Consider the following 19,429-nt stretch of genomic DNA (forward strand, 5'->3'; position numbering starts at 1 on the left):
TTCACTCGGCTCGAAGCAGGAGAATCACTGTGCATGCTGCAGCTTTGGCAAAAGTTACACGGCTCTTCTCTGATGCCTTCACCAAGGGGCCAGAAACGGTTGGTGGTTCACAAAGGATGATTTTCCTAGTCCCATACAGAATGACCAGATGCAAGATAAACATGCACAGAGCAGGGACCACAACAAAAAAATCCTGTTCTCCCTTTGCATGGACGTTTTTCATCGGTGCTTTGGATTTCTTGATTTTCTTCAGTATGTGACTTGGGAGTCCCCCGAGCAAGCCCTGAGAGAAGGGCTTGCTGAGCACACAAGGGAGCTTTCTGGTGGCTTCTACTGTAACCATAGCCCCAGGCATTAATGGCACCACTTCTCCTGCCCGAGCCCTGCAAACCAAGGGACTTCAGCCACCCCAGAAGACTTCTTCTCCAGACCCTTCGCCACCCCGGTTGCACTCCTCCATCCATCCATCCATCAGCAATTGGCATGGATGCAGAGATGTCAGTCCTGCAACCAAAACTGAACTGCCTGCAGAGCTTCAGATGCAGAATCCCTTTGGTATTTCACAGCTCTAGAATGTGGTTTCCTTTGACAGCCCACAGACACCACCACTGAAACCAGTGGCTAACATAAACAGGCTACTGGCTGAAGCCCATCTCATTCTCACAGCTCTTCCATTCATGCCTCCAGTGGCTTTACTTGGATGACATTTGCTGTCCCACTCTGTTTATGGTTGTCATCTACTTGTTGAGTGTCGTCACTGGCGATGACAAAAATGATAGAGGAAGAACTGAACGTCACTTTCTTCTTTGGCCTGTCCCCTGTTGTCTGAGCCATAACTATTGGACGTAGTCGTTTGCCATTCCCTGTTGCTGGTGTCTCTCTCACAGTCCTCTGGAACCTCATCAGGCGAAAGCACAGGAGCTGCAAAAGGCATCGCCGAAACTGCAAGAGATGACATACAATGAAGTGACAGCTTCCTAAGCGCTCCCCATCAGGTGTGATGTGGTGAAGAAGAGAGGAGCAGAGGAAAAGGCTCCCAATAACAAATTTCTACAGCTCTCCACCTTGTTCCAAGTTCCTCTTGTGCTGTAAGAAACACGGTGGCTTTTTAGTGGGTGCTTTTTCCCTGCACCAGAAAGCTGCACAGGACCACCTCCCCAGCAGAGGGCACTGAAATGCAGTGTAATATATTCCCAGCAGCATGAGCTGTAGCCTATAACCTGCCAGGAAGAAGCCTATGCTCCAAAGGGGCTATTAGTACTGTTCCCATCTTTGGGTATTCATAAAAGTCACACAATTCATCTAGCAGGGGAAGAACAGTCTCAGAAACACTTCATAGGAGTCCACAGAGGGAAGGCAAAAAGGAGAGGAAGGGAATCAAAAGTGATGTTTTCCTCCTTCTACATAAGGCAATTGTTTCCCTCCCTGCTATTTTACTAATATTGAAATATTTTGCTGACATATTTGCTTACCTAAACACAGTCTAAAATCCGAAACAGGCTGTCACTGAGTTTTTTGTGATCATACTTACTTTGTGAGCACACTCTGCTGAGTTGTTTGATCCTTGTGTTGCCGTAATGGAAGAGTCAGAGGCACAGGTTTTTCTTCCTAAAACACAAACGCCAGATACACTGAATTTTGCCTGATGGAGTTCTGCTGTGGTAAAGGGATTGATTCAGATGAGGCTTTCTAGTGATCCATTTCATGGGTAAATTGCCAGAAGCAGACACTTAGATTTTGGCACTCCTTCCCCGCCTTTCACGCAAGTATTCATACATGAGTTCTGACATTTAAAAATCGGGTATCTGACAGGGCAGTACTTTACACATTATCATCACCCCCCTAGCAGTGTTCAAAGAACAGGCAGATGTGGTGCTTCGGGGGATGGTTTAGTGGTTACCATGGTGTAGGGCGGACTGTTGGACTTGATAATCCTGAAGGTCTTTTCCAAACTTGATGATTCTGTGATCCGATATTTTAATTCTAGTAAATATTTACCATTTATCCTAATTGTTCAAATGTTTAAAAAATAGGCCTGACAGATTAAAGTACATCAGATCTAAAATTACTGAAAGAAGAAAGTCTTTAATGTACCTACCTTTCTACTCATGAAGATATAGATAACTGGATTGTAAGCAGTGCTTGACTTGGCAAAGAAAGATGGCACCACAGATACTGTTGGAGTTACAAGGTTGCTATAGCCGTACGTTACCAGGAGGGGCAGCACTGCATAGGGCATCCAGCATATAAGGAATGTGGAGATCATTAAGAAAAACATTTTAGCCACCTTCTTTTAGAAGTTTGATGACTTGAACTGTCCTGGTAAGCTTCCACACAGCGAAGCTGTAGAAGAAAGAGAAAACATGTAAAAGCTCTGTTTCACTTGAAACTGAAGAGTTCTCAATTTAAAGTAATTTGCCAATTTAGTTTTAGGCTCAGTCACTACACAGTTTATCTTGTGAACCATAATTCCTCAGGAAGCTTACATCATGCTTCCCAGGCTTCTGCTTCTACGAAGTGTAAAAATATGATCTGAAAAGAAGTAGATTAGCAAATCTACTGGAAAGCAAACTATCCAGTGATGTTACAAACCATGCAGCACTTAATCAGTAAAAGCATTTTAGAAAACTAACTTGCCCTCGCCCACTGGTGTAAGCAAGTCCCCTTCGGATTTAGTGGTCCTTTGTCTAACTAGCTAGACAATCCCATAGATTTGTCTTGTGGCACGCAGCTTGAGAAACAAAGCCTCAAGCACTGCCAGGTTAACAGATAACAGGATGGAGCCTTTAGGCCGTGAACCTCCTGGAAACTAAACAAGGTGGCAGCATCCTTGCCGGCCCCCTGCTGGGACAGGCTCCAGGAAAAAGTGTCCTCTATTGTTAAGGTATAGCTGCTGTCTGAGGAGGTTTTAGAAGTTCTATTAGCATGATAAGATAGAGATGCTGCTGTGACAGCAAAACGTTGACCCATCAGATGTAGCCCACGAACACCCTATGTTTGAAAGAAAGCAGCCGTCTGCAGAGCATATAAAAAGGAATGATTCCTTACAATAAATGGACTCGTGCTTGCATCAAGCTGTGTCCCGTCTCTCTCCGTCGCCGCATTGTCTTATCAGCAACGTTAGAGAGAAGAAAATACCATTATTAGATTTCTCTATACTGCTCTGACACTTAGTTTGTTACCCTGCTGGCATTAGGAAACCTCTATTTAAAGCGGAGTAGTAGGCAGCAGGTTCCCAGTGTCATCTGAGCGAGTCATAAAATGCGGAAGAGACAGGACGTGTGCGTGAGCGTTCTTCGTAATGGTTATCGGTTGTGCCAATACTGCTGACCACGAACTTGAATAGACCCAGAATAATTACCCACAGGATATGAAACAAACACTTTCTGACATGAAAAATCTGAACTAAAATGGCTTGCCTTAACACAGAAAACTGGTTTAACAGGACTTCATCTCCACTTGTACAGTTATCTTCTCAAGACTTGCAAAGAGAAAAGGAGGAGTTAGCTAATCAGGAGAACTACAATGTCATCTCTTCCCCCTGTTTCAAGGGAGAATCTGATGTGGATTTGTGAACATGAACAGTTCCGCAACCTGCGTCCCAGTAAAACTACACAACAAATCCATCCTGGGAACTCTGGGTCAATTCTACCCCAGCCTTACATCTAGCGGTCCCTGGTGTGGATGACCATTAAACATTCAAAAGTCTGAAGAGGAAGCAAGACTTGCATCAGCAACTTTCCCTGACACTATTATACTCAGAGAAGTCTTGTATTTGACGTGGCTTACCATTCTTAACGCATAGAGAATATGGCCACAGCAATAGGCCATGACTCCAACAGGTGCTACGAGACTGCTAAGGAAGAAAAGGAGCACAAAGGAGGTATCATTGGGATCTTTCGACCTCCAGTCCACTGAGCAACCCAATCCATGAATTTCCAGGGTATACCTGTTCCAGCCCAGAAGAGGTGCTCCAGTCCAGGCTAATGAATAGAGCCAGATGCATGTTATAGCCCGCCAAGACCAAGAGAAGTCAATCACTTTTCCATGGACTATGCGAATGTAGCGTTCATAGGCAAGAGCAGTGAGAGTCATAATTGAAACAATTCCTGTAAGAAAAAGAAAATAAAATCAATTAAACAGTTCACAAACATTGCCAATGGAATGGAAATCCTCTCAATAACCTGCTTAACAAAGGAAGCACTTAACTCAAAATTAGCTGTCTCATGTTACGAATCTAATACAATAAGCTTTTTGGTGAACACCCCACTACTCACTACTAACTTCAAACGAACTTGAGAACGACTCAGAGCAGGGTGCTGGAATCTGACCCATGGTGTAGGATGTCCAAATAGGACAAGGAGGGAAAAAAAAAAAAAAAAAAAAAAAAAGAAGGTGGTAATAGTTTTTCCTAAGCATTACTTCCTTAAGCCAGAGATTGTGTGGCAAGGGGCTTTTCTTTGTTGGCAGTTGTTGGGGGGGGGTTGTTTGTTTTGGTGGTATTGGAGGTTGGTGGTTGAGTTGGTTGGTTGGGGTTTTTTATGGGGGGGAGGAAGTACTAGGTTTGTCTTTTTGTTTTTAAAAGAAAAAGTGATAACCAAGTGTGCTAGAAACCTCGGGAGTTCAGAGTCAAGACTGAAGTCAAAGTGAGCTTTGAACAACTGAAAGCATAGAAATGCAACTTTAACGTCAACAAAACGATGAGGAGAATTCCAACTTCTTTCAAGATTTCTTGTAAATCCTTGCATTCCAAGGAACAAGCAGGAAAGCAAAAGGTTACGCTGCTGAAGGGGCCTCACCTAGAAAACGCTGGGTTATACTTTGTGGCCCCTCCTATCTGGCTGCTATCATAAAAATATAGTTTTTACTGCAATTATTTGTCTGCTCTTTTCCTTTTCTCTCCACCTCAACCCCATGACACACTTAAGAAAGTGTTATGGCAGCAATCAGATTATTTCCCACTCCCAGCATTACCCTGCACATACACTATTATAACTTAATGAATTCAATTCTGTCTTGATTAGAATATAAGGATTTCTATTTCAGTGGTCTGACATTTGATGATCAAAAGCCAATCTGCTCTTCACGCATCTATCAGTCACCTGATATCTGTTAAAATTCATTCAGCAAGCTCATATACACGGCCCCTTAAACAATACAAAAGAGTGTATTTCACAGCACTCTGCAGTTATATAAATACCTGTGTGCAAGTCTGTGTGTATTTTATTTTATTTTTGTAAATGTTTATTTTTTGTATTTATTTTTGTAAGGATCATCTGGCTCAGAGTTCCACAAACAGGTTCAGCAATGTCTAGTATACCAGGGGTGTTTTAAAGCTACTCAGCCTTGAGGCCCCATCTCCACAGAGACAACTCTTGGGGAGCTGTGGAGATAGCTCAAACTGGAGTTATCCTGCAAACCGAGACTAAACAGGGCAGCACTGCGTAATTCAAGGAACCCAAAACCTGTGTTGAGCCTTGAATTCCTTCAACAATATACCCTGAGTCCCAATCAAGCCGCTATTCAGCTGTCTAGCAGAAGATAAAGGCAAGCCAGAGGGTCCCTATTTGGCTTCAGTGGGCGCAGACAATGCAAAGGTGTGCAGCAGATAGGGCATAAGATAAGGGGGGAACACTGCTAATGACAAACATGTCCCCTCTGGCATAGTCCTGCCCACTCTCATGGAGATCAAAGACATAAAAACCCTGGGACTGGGTCTGAGACGGGGGAGCAGCATCAACTCTGCAAGGAGACTCTTCCCCCTTGGCCAGGATGTTGGCTAAGGTAACGTACTGGGAGTCCTTCCCTGGAGAGATGGGTAAGTGAATATTTGATATGCTTTAAGCTTCTGATTGACTAATGGACATGTAGTATTTAGTGTGGTAGTGATAAGCACAGTCTTACTTCTAAACTGCACTGGTGCATCTCTCCATTGTATCCGTAAGACTCGCAATAGTGACATATTGAATCTGCATGTGGGTTTTCAATAAATTATTCTCATTTTTTAGTTTGAAACCCTACAGCTGAGTGTCTTTCCATCACAATCTGACCTAGTAAGAAGCACAGACATTTTGTCACACATATATCCAGCTTTCAATTTCTTTGAGTACATTCATATTAGTGCGTTGCATGCACTGATACAGCAGTGAGACGGGTAAAACTACACATTTCACTGCCAAACAGAAAATAAACCTTCTGTCTTCGGAGGTTTCTGCTGTATACCACAGATGTTTCATCTTGATTTGAGAAAAGGTGTCATGGTTCTGCCCCCAGCTGCCAACTGAGCACCGCCCAGCTGCTTGCTCTGGAGGGGGGCAAACCTTGAGGGTTGGGATAAGGATAGTTTACTAGGACAGCAGAGAGAGAAATAACAACAACTGGTGACACACAATGCAGTTTCTCACCAAACTGCACAACTCAGGCCATACAGCTCAGAGGCGTCCTGGAGCTGGACCATTCCCAAAAACTGCGCGTCCTGGAGCTGTGCGCTCCTCCGCCCCAAACCCCCCCTTTATGCCAAGCATGATGTAATCGGTATGGAATAGCCCCTTTGGCCAGTTTGGGTCCCCTCCCAGCTTCCTGAGCACTCCCCACCTTCTGGTCTGAAGGGCAATATGAACAACTGAAAAGTCCCTGACTGGTCGGCAGCACCTAAAAACATCAGGGTGTGATCATCCTGACTCCCAAGCACCATTACACCAACTGCTAGAAAGAAAATTCACTCTATCCTGGATGAAACCAGGACAAAAGGATAAGCTTTTAAGGAAGACAAATTAACAACAGGATGCTTAAACACCAGCACCACGGATCTGGGAAGGCAACTAAGAATTACAGTATCTCGACAAACACGTAGCCTCTGTATCAAGGCATTCATCAGCAAACCCCACATTAATTCTTGTGGAGGGTTCTGGAGACACTGCTGTTTAAAAGTAGTTTCAGGTTTGCTGTTCTCCTTATTTCTCCACGACAGAGGAATTCACCTTTTTTGTGTTCACCTTGTAGAAGCTACCTGGCAAGCATGCACCACATCTAAGTAAACATGCTTTTGAAAGGGTGGGTAAGAGCCTTTTAACTTTCAGATGAGGGACTACGAATGAGCTCAGCAGCAGCAGTTCAGTAGCAGCAACCATTTGACCATGACAAGACAAGGTGCTCCTGCACGCTGGAGTTTTGTATTGCTGAACACAGTAACTTATCTCATTGAATTCAGCAATTAGGCAATACAATGTTTTGGGTGACAGTTATGTATCACACCTAATTTTTCAACAAGCTTTAGCCCCTGCAAACAAATCTAGATAGATGAAAATAATTTCTCCTGGACACAATAGGCTTCTAGTCTATTTTATATACACCTCCCCTATAAAACTACAGCGGAATTAAGCACCTCTTCCACATTCAATCCTGCAAGTGATTAATTCATTTCAAATAAATTGCTAAAGCTGAAAGCATGCTGATAGAGCCTCCAGCTGTCTGAAACGCGAGATCCTAAAACTGTCTGCTGAGTAACCACCAAACTGCTTTTAGTGAAATTAAATCAGTGCATAGAACATGTATCGGTAATGCCAGAGGATGGCACAGGGCATCATTCTTCCAGTGTGCAGAGAAGAGCCATAGATGAAGAAGCTAACAATTATATCCTGATAAATGTTTTGGCTCTGGTTTAAAATAGGTTGTAACTAAAGCCAGGGCCACAGGAGACTCTCGGGCAATTAATCCTTACTTCAGTATTGCTATGGGGGAGGGGGAGCTTGCTTTAAAGTGCATAAATACAATCACCTTTCCTAATTGCACCCCTTCTTTCTCTGCAAACAGTTGAACACACTGCAGCTTTGCACAGGGAAGCACAGTCTGTACAACTGCTTACAAACTTTCCCATCCTCCAGTTCACGTCACTGGAAGGGAAGATGCACCCAGATCTCAATGTTTACTTGCTATCTCATGAAAATCTAGCTGCTGTGTACCAGTGGCAAACGGTCCAGAAATGTCATAATACTGTCAATACTACTGGCAGATGGCTCGGGTGCCATTATTTGTAGCCGAAGCAATTTATGCTTGAGAGGTACATGTTTACACTCACAGCATCGGACCAGCTGACTTCTGAACCCTCAGGGCTTGATCCCATCTTCAGAAGGTGTTACAGCAGACACCCACTGCCTCTGGACAGGCACGATACCAACTTCTCTTGCACGTATCACATCCTGTGTATCACAAAAATCATTTGTCTCATTGTGAAGTGCCAGCAGATGCACACAGAGATTATTATGCCCTGAGCCTGTGTTCCACAACTAAACAAACTCTTGCTTCAGGTTACAGCACATCCATGTCTCTTGACGGAGACATTTGGCTATGTTTATTTGTCAGGTGTCTTCTCCAGCAGTTGCAGCCCAAAACCTATGCTCTCAGTGACAGGCAGTAACCCTCCCATGTAAGAGTTGTATTACTCAACTGGATAAAGGATAAATGCAGATCTCTGCTCCTGGCAGCTTGGTTGACGACCAACCGACCAAAAGAGTTAGAAGCTTTTGCATGAGGAGAGGGTGGCATGCTCAGCAGGACCAGCAGAGGGTTGACTGCACACCCCCATAAAAAGGTGAACCTCACAGGTTAAACACAGCACTTAACTGAAGTAGCTATCCTGCCCTACTAGGACACACTGCCCGTTAGAAAAAGGAATGCTGGAACTCTGTATAACTAAATTAAATGGGGATTACCATCCAAGACAGACAACCACGGCAGCCAAGTGTTGACTGAGACTCCTCAGTTCCCGGATCTGCATTGTTTCCCCCTCACTAGTATGGGTGGCGCTGCGAGTGGCTTTGTAATGACAGAGAGCAGCTCTTCCCATGGGCTCTCTCATGAGGACATCTGTACCTAAGCACACGTGTCTTCACTTCTGAATCTGGTGAGTAAAAACATCATCTGCATTGTTACTTGTGCAGCCAGGACAGATGCAGATGTACAGCAGCCGAAGGGAGCAGAGAATATGAAAACAATACTCCTTACAAAAGGAAAGGCTGTTATAGCTTCAAGCCTCAAGATCTGGCTATTATAATTGGATGCTAAGCTAATCATGCCTAGTTACTCTTACTTTCATTATGCCTAGCTAATACTAACCTAATTATGCCTAGCTTTCCATTACTTTACATTGTAGCTGAAGAGAGTAATTCAGGCATTGGACCTTCCTGAACATCAGGTTGTGCGTTGACTCTCTACTTCCATATGACAGACTACACACATACACACGCTTTTCCAATACATGATTAAAACAAATTCTTCCCATTGAAGCACACTGTGGCAGAGGAAAATAATACCACGAGGCACAGGAAGATGAAATTTTGCAAGCCAGCGATGCTAGCTGAACCACTGTAGCTAAGTCCCACGAATTTGCCTCTATTTCCTTAGGAACGCATTTATTCAATACAAGGATGTAGGAAAGCATCAACACTGGACACATTTATAGCAACAAATTATATATCACAACTGAAAAAAGTGAAAAAAATAATCACACGTGATCAAGCACTTTGCTTGCCAGTTTCTCTTTCATTCCTTCTATTTGTTCCACTTTGGAAGATGACAGAGATGATTATAGTCTGGGTTTTTTTATTATCCATACTACACCTCTAATTTTTAGACCGTTTATGCAAAATGCCTTGATCAAAAATAGCAACCATAATGTGTGAGGGATCAAGACAGGAACGGACATACACCTCACTTCTCCTGTGCAAGCCTGATGTTTAGCTGCCTAGCAGAACCTAGCTGGCAGATGCTTGAGTTTCCCAAGTATTCCAGAGAGCTGTGCACCACAGAAATCATCCAATACACTAGCTAGACATTGCACAAATGTCTAACTACATCCCGCATCCACCACAGCTTCCGAGACCCGAGATTTTTGCTGTACTTCACAACAGCAGTCAAATCGATCAGGGGAATCATGCACCTTCCTCCCTACAGATTTTGGAAGTGGAAGTAGCAGGGCAGCAGTCCTTCTGCGGCACTAAAAATCCCACTTCACGGGAACCGGTGGCTTCCCAAATCCCGACCAGCCTGTGACACTGCTACCGGCTGGAAGACAGCATTTGCACTCCACACAGGAACAGAGAAACCCACGGCCGTGACTGCCACACGCCGGGAGCTTTATCTGCGGGCAGTCGGGACACCGGGGGGCTGCGGCCTCCGGCAGGGCGCCCCTGCCCCGAGGGGCGCGTCCAGGCTGCCGCCTGCCCCACCCAGGCGGGACACTGCCCGCCCGACAGCCCGAGCCGTCCCGTGCTCCTCACCCACACACCGATCGCCGCCCTTCCTCACACAAAGCTCATCCGGGCTGTGCCACAGGCGGGCACCTCCGGGGCCTTTTCGACCAACGCTGCAACTCCCCGGGCGGGAGCCCGAGAAGGATTCGCGGTGAATTTACCGGGAGCTCCGGATCGCTTTTCTCAGCGCCGTCGACTTTCGTGCCAGAACTCTGACGCGCGGCGCCGCCGGGAGAGGGGCCACGGGAGTGAGGGATCCCCAGGGTCGGCTCCTCGCCGGCCCTGCCCCGGGCAACCCCGCCGTGCCCCGGCTCCCACGGCGAGGAACGCGGCTCCCCCGCGAGGGAGCCGCGCACCCCGGCAAAGCGGGAAGGAGGGAACGGGGCGAAGCCGTGAGGGACGCGGCGGTCGCTTCAGGGAGGAGGGGAGCGACGGTTGGAGCGGAGCTACGTGACGGTTGGGGACAGTGCGCGGGGCCCCGGAGAAAGCGGGCAAGGAGGGAGAGGGCAGCCGAGAGAAGGGACCCAGCGCCACAGGGAGGGGACGCGGCCCCGTTACCTACCGAAGAGGCTGTTGCTGAAGCCGTCCCAGACGCAGCCGGCGGAGTCCCACACCCAGCGGCTCCTCAGACAGCACAGAAAGGTGAGACTGGCGCCGAACACGGCCATCAGCAGGTCGCTGAGGCTGATGTTGACGAGGAAGAGGTTAGTGGGCGTACGGAGCCGTTTGAACTTGTAGTAGAGCACCAGCACCAGCAGGTTGTTGCACAAGCCCAGCATACCGATAGCGGCGACGAGCAGCGCCAGCAACTCGTAGGTGCCGGCGCTGAAGAGAGGCCGCTCACCCGGCACCTCCCGTCCCGCCGCCGCGGGCTCCGGGCGGCTCGTCGTCCCCGTGCTGTTGCCCGAGGGCATGGCTCGCCGCTCGCAGCCCGCCGCAGCGGGGCTAAACCTCCCGACCAGCTCCGAGCCCCATCGGTGACAGCTAATGCGGGCGGGAGAAGGAGGAGCCCCCTTCGGCCGCCCGCCCACGAAGGGCGCGCCCTCGGGTGGCTTCGCTCTGTGCCGGTCTAAGGTGGGCCCGGCCCCTGGCCCTGCCGCCGCCCCAGTGGTCAAGGCGTTTCTCCCGGCATTATAAAGCCTGCGAGCGCGGTCTGGCCGCCACACGATGCCCGTGGGCGGCCGCACGGCTCCTTCTCAACAAACACCTCACCTCGCCCTCTCAGAAGCTGCGGTGAGCAGCCTGGTCACGGCCAGGACGTGGCTGTCCCCTCCTCTTCAAATCCTCCGCGCGTTTTGGGCTCGGTACGGCTGCCTTCTGCAGCACTTTCACCTGGGGAGCCGCTTTTCAGGCAAGACCTCTGCGCCCTGCTCCGGGAGGAGGTAGAAACCGCTGAACTTAGGCTGCTTCTCCAGATAACCTGCCAATGAAAACTCCTATTATGGCAATAGCTTCTGAGGTGCTTCCCCACAGGGCTCAGAGGTGGCTCCAGTAGTTGCATCCTCACAGAGCAACCAGCAGCATCACAGGCCAGGGGAACTTGTGATGCAAGTGAACACATTTTTGTCAGCCACAGAGCAGCGATACCAAACCTTACACCTGCTTTTATACCTTTCTTTCCACTGTGTGTTGTGTGGCAATGGTACAGCATTGCGCAAGCTGCCTGTGTACAGCTCTAGTTGGTTTTATTCAGGGTGCTGTACTGACCCCCAGCTGTGCTGGGTCTGTCTTCAAACCCAGCCTGTCCTGACTATAGTGCAGTGACTTTTGCTCAGTATGTTATCCACCTTGCCAGACACAACACCATTCTTCCTTACAGAACAAATCACAGAATCACAAGGTTGGAAAAGACCTTTGAAGATCAAGTCCAACCATTCCCATCCTAAGCTAAGCCATATACCTAAGTACGTCATCAACCCTTTTTTTGAACACATCCAGGGAAGGTGACTCAACCACTTCCCTGGGCAGCTGTTTCAGGCCCTGACAACTCTTTCAGTAAAAAAAATTTTTCTAACATCTCATCTAAGCTACCCTGGCACAGCTTCATGCCATTTCCCCTTGTCCTATCTCCTGTTACTTGGCTGAAGAGACAACTGCCCACCGCTCTACAACCTCCCTTCAAGTAGTTGTAGGTGGTGATAAGGTCTCCCCTCAGCCTCCTTTTCTCCAAGCTAAACAGCCCCAGCTCCCTCAGCCGTTCCTCATAGGATTTGCCCTCCAGCCCCTTCACCAGCCTGGTTGCCCTTCTCTGCACTTGCTGCAGGACCTCAATGTCCTTTTTATGCTGAGGAGCCCAGAACTGGACACAGTACTCAAGGTGTGGCCTCACCATTGCCGAGTACAGGGGCACAATTACCTCCCTAGACCTACTGGCCACACTGTTTTTGATACAAGCCAAGATGCCATTGGCCTTCTTGGCTGCCCGGGCACACTGCTGGCTCTTATTCAGCCTGCAGTCAACCAACACCCCCAGGTCCTTCTCTTCCTGACAGCTCTCCAGCCAACCTCCCCCAAGCCTGTAGTGGTACATAGGGTTGTTATGTCCCATGTGCAGCACTCTACACTTGGCCATGTTAAAATTCATCCCCTTGGTCTCAGCCCTTCGGTCCAGTCTGTTCAGATCAGAGCCATCCAATCGGTTCAGAGCCTCCCTAGTTTAGTGTCATCTGCAAACTTACTGAGGGAACATTCAATCCCTTCATCGAGGTCATTGATAAAGATGTTGAACAAGACTGGACGCAGGACTGAGCCCTGGGGGATGCCACTCGTGACCGGCCTCCAGCTGGATTTGGTTTCATTCCCCACCACCCTTTGGGCTCATCCAGCCAGCCAGTTTTTAACCCAGTTGAGGGTCCACCTGTCAAGGCCAGTGGCAGCCAGTTTCTCAGTCAGAATGCTGTGAGAAACCATGTCAAAGGCTTTACTGAATTCCAGGTAGACCACATCCACAGCCTTCCCCTTGTCCATTGAGCGGGTCACCTTGTCATAGAAGGTGATCAGGTTAGTTTGACAGGATCTACCTTTTGTAAACCCATGTTGACTAGGCCTGATCCCCTGGCCATCTCGCATGTGCTGCATGATAACTCCCAAGATGACCCTCTCCATGATCTTCCCCAGGACTGAGGTCAGACTGACAGGCCTGTAGTTCCCCGGATCCTCCTTCCGGACGTTCTTATATATGGGGGTAACATCTGCCAGCCTCCAGTCGAGTGGAACTTCCCCAGTCTGCCAGGATTTCTGATAGATGATGGAAAGGGGTTTGGCTAGCACATCTGCCAGCTCTCTCAGCACCCTCGGGTGAATCCCATCAGGCCCCATTGACTTGTTAGTGTCTAACTGGCCAAGTAGGTTGCTAATCATTTCCTCCTTAACCATGGGAATTTTGCTATTCTTCCCCTCTCTGTCAGCCAGAGGATGAGTACTCAGGGAATAACCATCTTTACTATTATAGACTGAGGTAAAGAAGGCATTAAGGACCTCAGCCTTGCCCTTATCCCTTGTCACTAATGTTCCCTCAGTATCCAATAAGGGCTGGAGATTCTCCTTGATCCTCCTCTTACTGTTAATGTACCTATAGAAGGACTTCCTATTATCTTTTACAGAACTGTCCAGTCTGAGTTCCAGTTCAGCTTTAGCCCTTCTGACTTTCTCCCTACATGATCTCTCTAAATTCCTATAGTCGTCCTGAGACACCTGCCCCTTCTTCCAAAGGTCATATTTTTCCCTCTTTTCCCCAAGATCTTCCTGGATCTCCCTAACCAGCCAAGCTGGCTTCCTTCCTTGCCAACTCCTCTTCTGACAGACTGGGACAGCCAGTTCTTGTACTGCCAAGATTTCCTTCTTGAGGAGCAACCAACCCTCTTGGGCTCCTCTGCCCTCAAGGGCTGCCTCCCATGGAATCTTATTGAGCAGCTTCCTGAACAGACCAAAGTCAGCCCTATGGAAGTCTAAGGTGCTTGTTCTGGTGTCTCCCTTTCTTAATTCTCCCAGTACTAAGAATTCTATAACTCATGATCCCTATGCCCCAGGCATCCTCCAACCTTCACATCCCCCACTAGGCCTTCTCTGTTTACAAACAACAAGTCCATCAAGGCACCTTCCCTGGTGGGTTCATTCACCAGCTGGGTCAGGAAGTTGTCTTCCAAACACTCCAGGAATCTGCTATCCTGCTTCCTCCCTGCTGTATTGTACCTCCAGGAGACATCCGATAAATTGAAGTCCCCAATAAGGACGAGGGCTAGTGGTCATGAGATGTCTCCCAGTTGTTTAAAAACCAACTCATCAGCTTCCTCCTCCTGATCAGGTGGTCTATAGTAGACCCCCATCACTATATCTCCCTGATTTCGTTTTCCTCTGATCTTTACCCAGAGGCACTCAACCCTTTCATCATCATACTCCAGTTCCAGGCAGTCAAAACATTCTCTGACACACAGGGCTACCCCACCTCCTCTCCTACCCAGCCTGTCACACCTGTATAGTTTGTAACCAGCAATTGCAGTACTCCAATCATGTGAATTGTCCCACCGCGTTTCAGTGATGACAATCACATCATAGTCTCCCTTAGTAACAAGGGCTTCTAATTCCTCCTGTTTATTGCCCATGCTGCGTGCATTTGTGTAGATGCACTTCATCTGGTCTATTGATCTTGTTATGCTCCTCAGGGAAGCCTTGTTTCCCAAGTGACAGCTGATTAAGTTACCTAGCCCATTGGTAGTAGTTACATTTCTACTCTGAATTATTACACTACCCCCCGGATTAACTAGGGTGGCTGACCGGAGGTCATTGCCAGCACACTGTTCCTCAATAACTTGTCCACCACAACCAGATTTTTGCCATCTAGCCTGGCCCTGTCCCCCTCCCCCTTCCTATCTAGTTTAAAGCTCTATTAATGAGCCCCTCAAGCTTCTTTCACAGTCTCCTTCTGCCCCTTGGGATTAAGTTCTCCCCATCCCTGGAAGGCAAGGCTGATGAGTCTAGAGCTAGCTCATTGTCAAAGAACCCAAAGTTCTGTTTCTCACACCATGCTCTGAGCCAGGTAGTAATTTCCTGGCTCTTCTCCTTCCATCCCTCCCCATTCCCCGTAGTAGGAATGATGGAGGAAAACACAACCTTTGCTCCAGATCCTTGTACCATGCGTCCCAGGGCCCTTAAATCTTCCCTAAAGGTCCCCAGTTTTATGTATTTCATTACTACCAATTTGGAAAATTCAAAGCGGGTAATAGTCCGTGTGCCTGACCAAGGTTGGGAGTCTCTTTGTTAAGTCCCTAACTGAAGCTCCCTTAAGGCAGCAGACTTCCCTGTGTAGAGGGTCCAGCCTACAGATCGGGCCCTCAGTTCCCTCCAAACGGGAATCACCTAAAGCAATGACCTGTCTTTTTGTTTTAACAGAGCCTGTTTTGATAGTATGCTTAGGGGGTCTTGTCCTAGGGAACACAACCTCAGGAGTCATTTTCCTATCAGCTGTCTCATTACCTGGCTGGTCCCCTTCTAGTAGGGCCTCGTATCTATTGCTCAGAGGAACTTGAGGAGGAAGGACAGGCATGGAAGGCACTCTCCTACTACCCTTGTCATGTACCTGCTTCCATTCATCCCTTCCATTAAGACTGTCCTGCCTGGGGAAGGGTACAGGGTCCCTCTGGTCCTGGGCGCTGTCAGCTGGGATCTCACATTTCTGTGGCTGGGAGGACAGAACCTGGCTCCTCCAATCTATCTTTATTTCAGCCTCCCTGATGCTCATGAGCCTGTCTAGTTTATCTTTGAGAACATCTACCTCTTCTTGTAGGTATGCTGCTCTGCTGAGGAGATCCCTAATTAGTTCACACAGCTATGGATCAAATCACTTTGAAATGCCTAGTTCATAAGTAATTATGGTTGTAATATATGATTTACTGGTTCTAGCAAAATAAATTTCCCCAATTAACTTTGCAGCAGTTGTGATTGTGTGTGAAGAGGGATGCAATATTTCTTGTCTCCTATGTGACTATTAAGTTTCCATGTGGCTAATAGCTGATAAGCAGTTAAATCTTTTCCTGTAAAGCATCTGAAAAAAGGGAGGTGTGGGTGGGATTGAACTGGGTGTTTCTATTGCTAGGCTGTGATTTAGTAAGGACTTCACACTGCTGAAACCTTTGATTCACACTGATGTTAGAAGAGCATTTATTAAAGAGCCAATTGGCAGTTTTATGAAAGTTTTAAATTTAAAAAATAAAGGAAAAATATGAGAAATCCTGAGGAAATCTGCTAACTACACATTTAAATAAATCACTTGCTATTTTATACCATCAAGAGGTTGAAGACTCCTCTCTTAAAGGTCTGGAAAGAAGCAATGCTCTCGTTTAAATGATGAGTGAACGGCCTTTTATTTACACCTGCCTAGAAAAAATAAGCTCTTTCACTAATTGTCAAAGTTTTCAGAGACTTTTGTCAAATCTACTGTCATCCCAAGTTACAGTTTTCAGAATCCATGGTTAGTCTCTAGGACAGAGTAAATGAACTACCTACTAGCCCAGATTTCAAAGAAAAAAAAAAATCAAATGTGTGCTCATTTAATTCTGCATAGCTTGATTACAGTAACAGTTTTTGTTTCCTGTGAGAGGTGGGTGTTAGCCATGCTATTGCTCACTCCAAAAATCAAGAAAATACTTTATCATTAGTAGCAATGTTTGATACATAGAGAGACAAGCAGAAGTTGCTCAAATGATGGGTTTAGAAGGGACACTGAATTGGTCCCCGTCTGTGTTGGGTTTTTTGTATTCCTGTGCTTTTGTAGTGAATGAACAGAATAATTCCACTGAGTTTCAGAAACTTGCAGTCTTTGCATGTTAATACCCAACACAAAATAGATAAAATAGAAACTATGCATTATACAACATATATATATATATATGCAAGCAGTAGAGAAGTAACTGCACTTTCTTTATACAAATAGAGGCCACAATAGGCTTTTCTGTCTGAAACAAAGGCAGTTGGTTTGATTCTTTTCCTGAACTGCTTTAAGCATGCAGACACCTGTGAAGGCTTGTTTTGGCACCAGCTAGCACTCTGGCTTTCTGTTGGAGTATGACTGATAAAGGATTTAGGTTTTCAGATCAGAGATTTATTACTTGAATGGAAAGGGTACCCTGTTCCCATTTTATTGATGCTAGTATCTAAGTCAATGTTATAATCAGTTTGCTTTTAACAAGAGGCTGTAAACATTATGCAAACAGCTATTCTATATGCTACAGAAAATTGGAATGACTGTATGTGTATTCTTCTAATGTTTCTTATCTGATTAACTGTTTTACTAATGATTTCAGACCTGTAAAGGAATGTCAATGCCTTCACATACTGTAGAAGAGCAAAAGTTTTTGTCACTGGGGGTAAGTATTGGAGTTTTTTCCAAGAGATTGTTCTGTTGTGAAATTTTTTCTCAGAGATCAAATAAATGATTTAATATCTTAAGAATTTAAATAATAGCTACTGTCTTAAATTATATGAAATAGAGGCCTTATTTTTAATTAATGAGTGTCTCACTGAAAAGATCCTGGGCCTGACAGGCGTCTCTCCAGGGGTCAGTCTGGATTTGATTCAAGTATCATGTTATTTATATAATAAAATAGGACAAACAGCATGTTGAACTACTCTAAGGCACTTTTCCAAGCGACAGTGGTTACTGTCATAGCTGGATTATACAAACTACTCCTTGCAGTATCAGCAGGGCTCCCATCCTTACCTATAACTCTTTGGTCTTCCTTTCCTGCCTTAATCACAGTGGCCCAGCTTAATACATCTTTGCTGCTCTTCCTTCTCAACATGTTTCCCCAAAGCTTCACTCTTCATCCTTTCTCCCAAAACAGCCTGCAGAAATAGCACATTGACATCTACTTCTTCCCTGTTATTCAATGATTTTATGAGTCTTTCTGTTGCAGTGGTCATATTTTGTGCTGCAGAAATGTGACTGGAGTATGACAGCAGTCGTCTTTGTGTGTTGTGTCTGCCAGGGTGGTGCCCTGCGGTGACATCAATGCTGCCTTATCTCCAGGTCTTAACATGAGAGTCTGGCTAAAAACTTTGTTAAAAATTGTTTTGAACAATGTATCATGTGGGAATTCTTATTTCTATGTTTAATAACATTAAGAAAATAGATATGGCCAAGGCTCTTCTGTGCAGCCTTGATAATACGCAAGAGAGTAAAATAAATTGGAGGGGGGGGGGAAAGACCTAGACATGGAAAATAATGCAATTCAGGTTGAACTGTAGCAGTTTGCTAGAGGGAAAACTGTGACAGATATCAAAATAAATATCAGACAGTTCTATTGATTTTTCTAGTTACAAGATGTGACGGAAAGACACTGAACCACAGGTTTTTAAAATAGAATTAATAGTAATTTATTTAAAAAAAAACCAGAATGCAGATTCAGTACGTCACTTGCAGGTTATTGTTGGATACAATGGGGAATTCACTATTGCAGTTTGGAAGTATGACCACACTGATTACAATCACAAAAGATCCACAAAATACTCTTACTACAACCACTGTGGCTTCCCTAAAACATAGGATCACAGCTCACAAGCACACAAAATATTACAATCACAAAGATCCACAAAATACTCTGCTGCCAACACAGCACACAATAAAATGATCTACAACAGTCACAAACCCCACGGTTACACTTGCCGTAGGCAATTAGCTTCCCTACGATCACAAAGATCTACAAAATACTCTTATTACAACCATGTGGCTTCCCTAAAACATAGGATCACAGCTCACAAGCACACAAAATATTACCCATACGTTAGTCACTCAAAACGACACACTTAAAACATATCAAATAGCCACTTACCCCGTCTCTCAGGTAAGGGCTCCCAATACATTACCTCAGCCAGCCGCCCGGCTAAGGGGGAAGGGTCTCCTCCTAAGGTTGGAGGAACGGCTCCCAATATTAGCTCGAATGCCAGGGCTTTTATTTGGTTCATTTTGCTGATGTGTGCGACAGGATGCAGGGCTGGGCCTGACACCTCCGGCCCTATCTCTTGCATATTCCCATTGTCTTGGCCCATCGAAACCAAATGCGGACCCTTAGGGCTTGTCAAACAGTTTGAGTAGTGGTTTGATTGGGACTCAGGACATATGTCTGTGGAAGGAAGCCAAGGCTTAGCAAGGCTCCATACAAGTTTTTCAGGTTTTGTGAAGTGCC

General features: G+C 46.1%; 1 pseudogene across 1 annotated transcript; it reads right to left on the bottom strand.

Annotated features, from left to right (window-relative positions):
• Positions 1-675: 675 nt before the first annotated feature.
• On the bottom strand, positions 676-11,164 carry LOC311189409 (opsin-3-like; annotated as a pseudogene). The gene is made up of 4 exons: positions 10,813-11,164; positions 3,790-4,109; positions 2,099-2,343; positions 676-942 (listed from the first exon to the last, which is right to left on the bottom strand). The product of its transcript is annotated as an opsin-3-like (transcript).
• Positions 11,165-19,429: the final 8,265 nt, after the last annotated feature.

This window comes from Gallinula chloropus (genome assembly GCF_964237585.1).
Source record: "Gallinula chloropus genome assembly, chromosome: 3".
Taxonomy (NCBI): Eukaryota; Metazoa; Chordata; class Aves; order Gruiformes; family Rallidae; genus Gallinula; species Gallinula chloropus.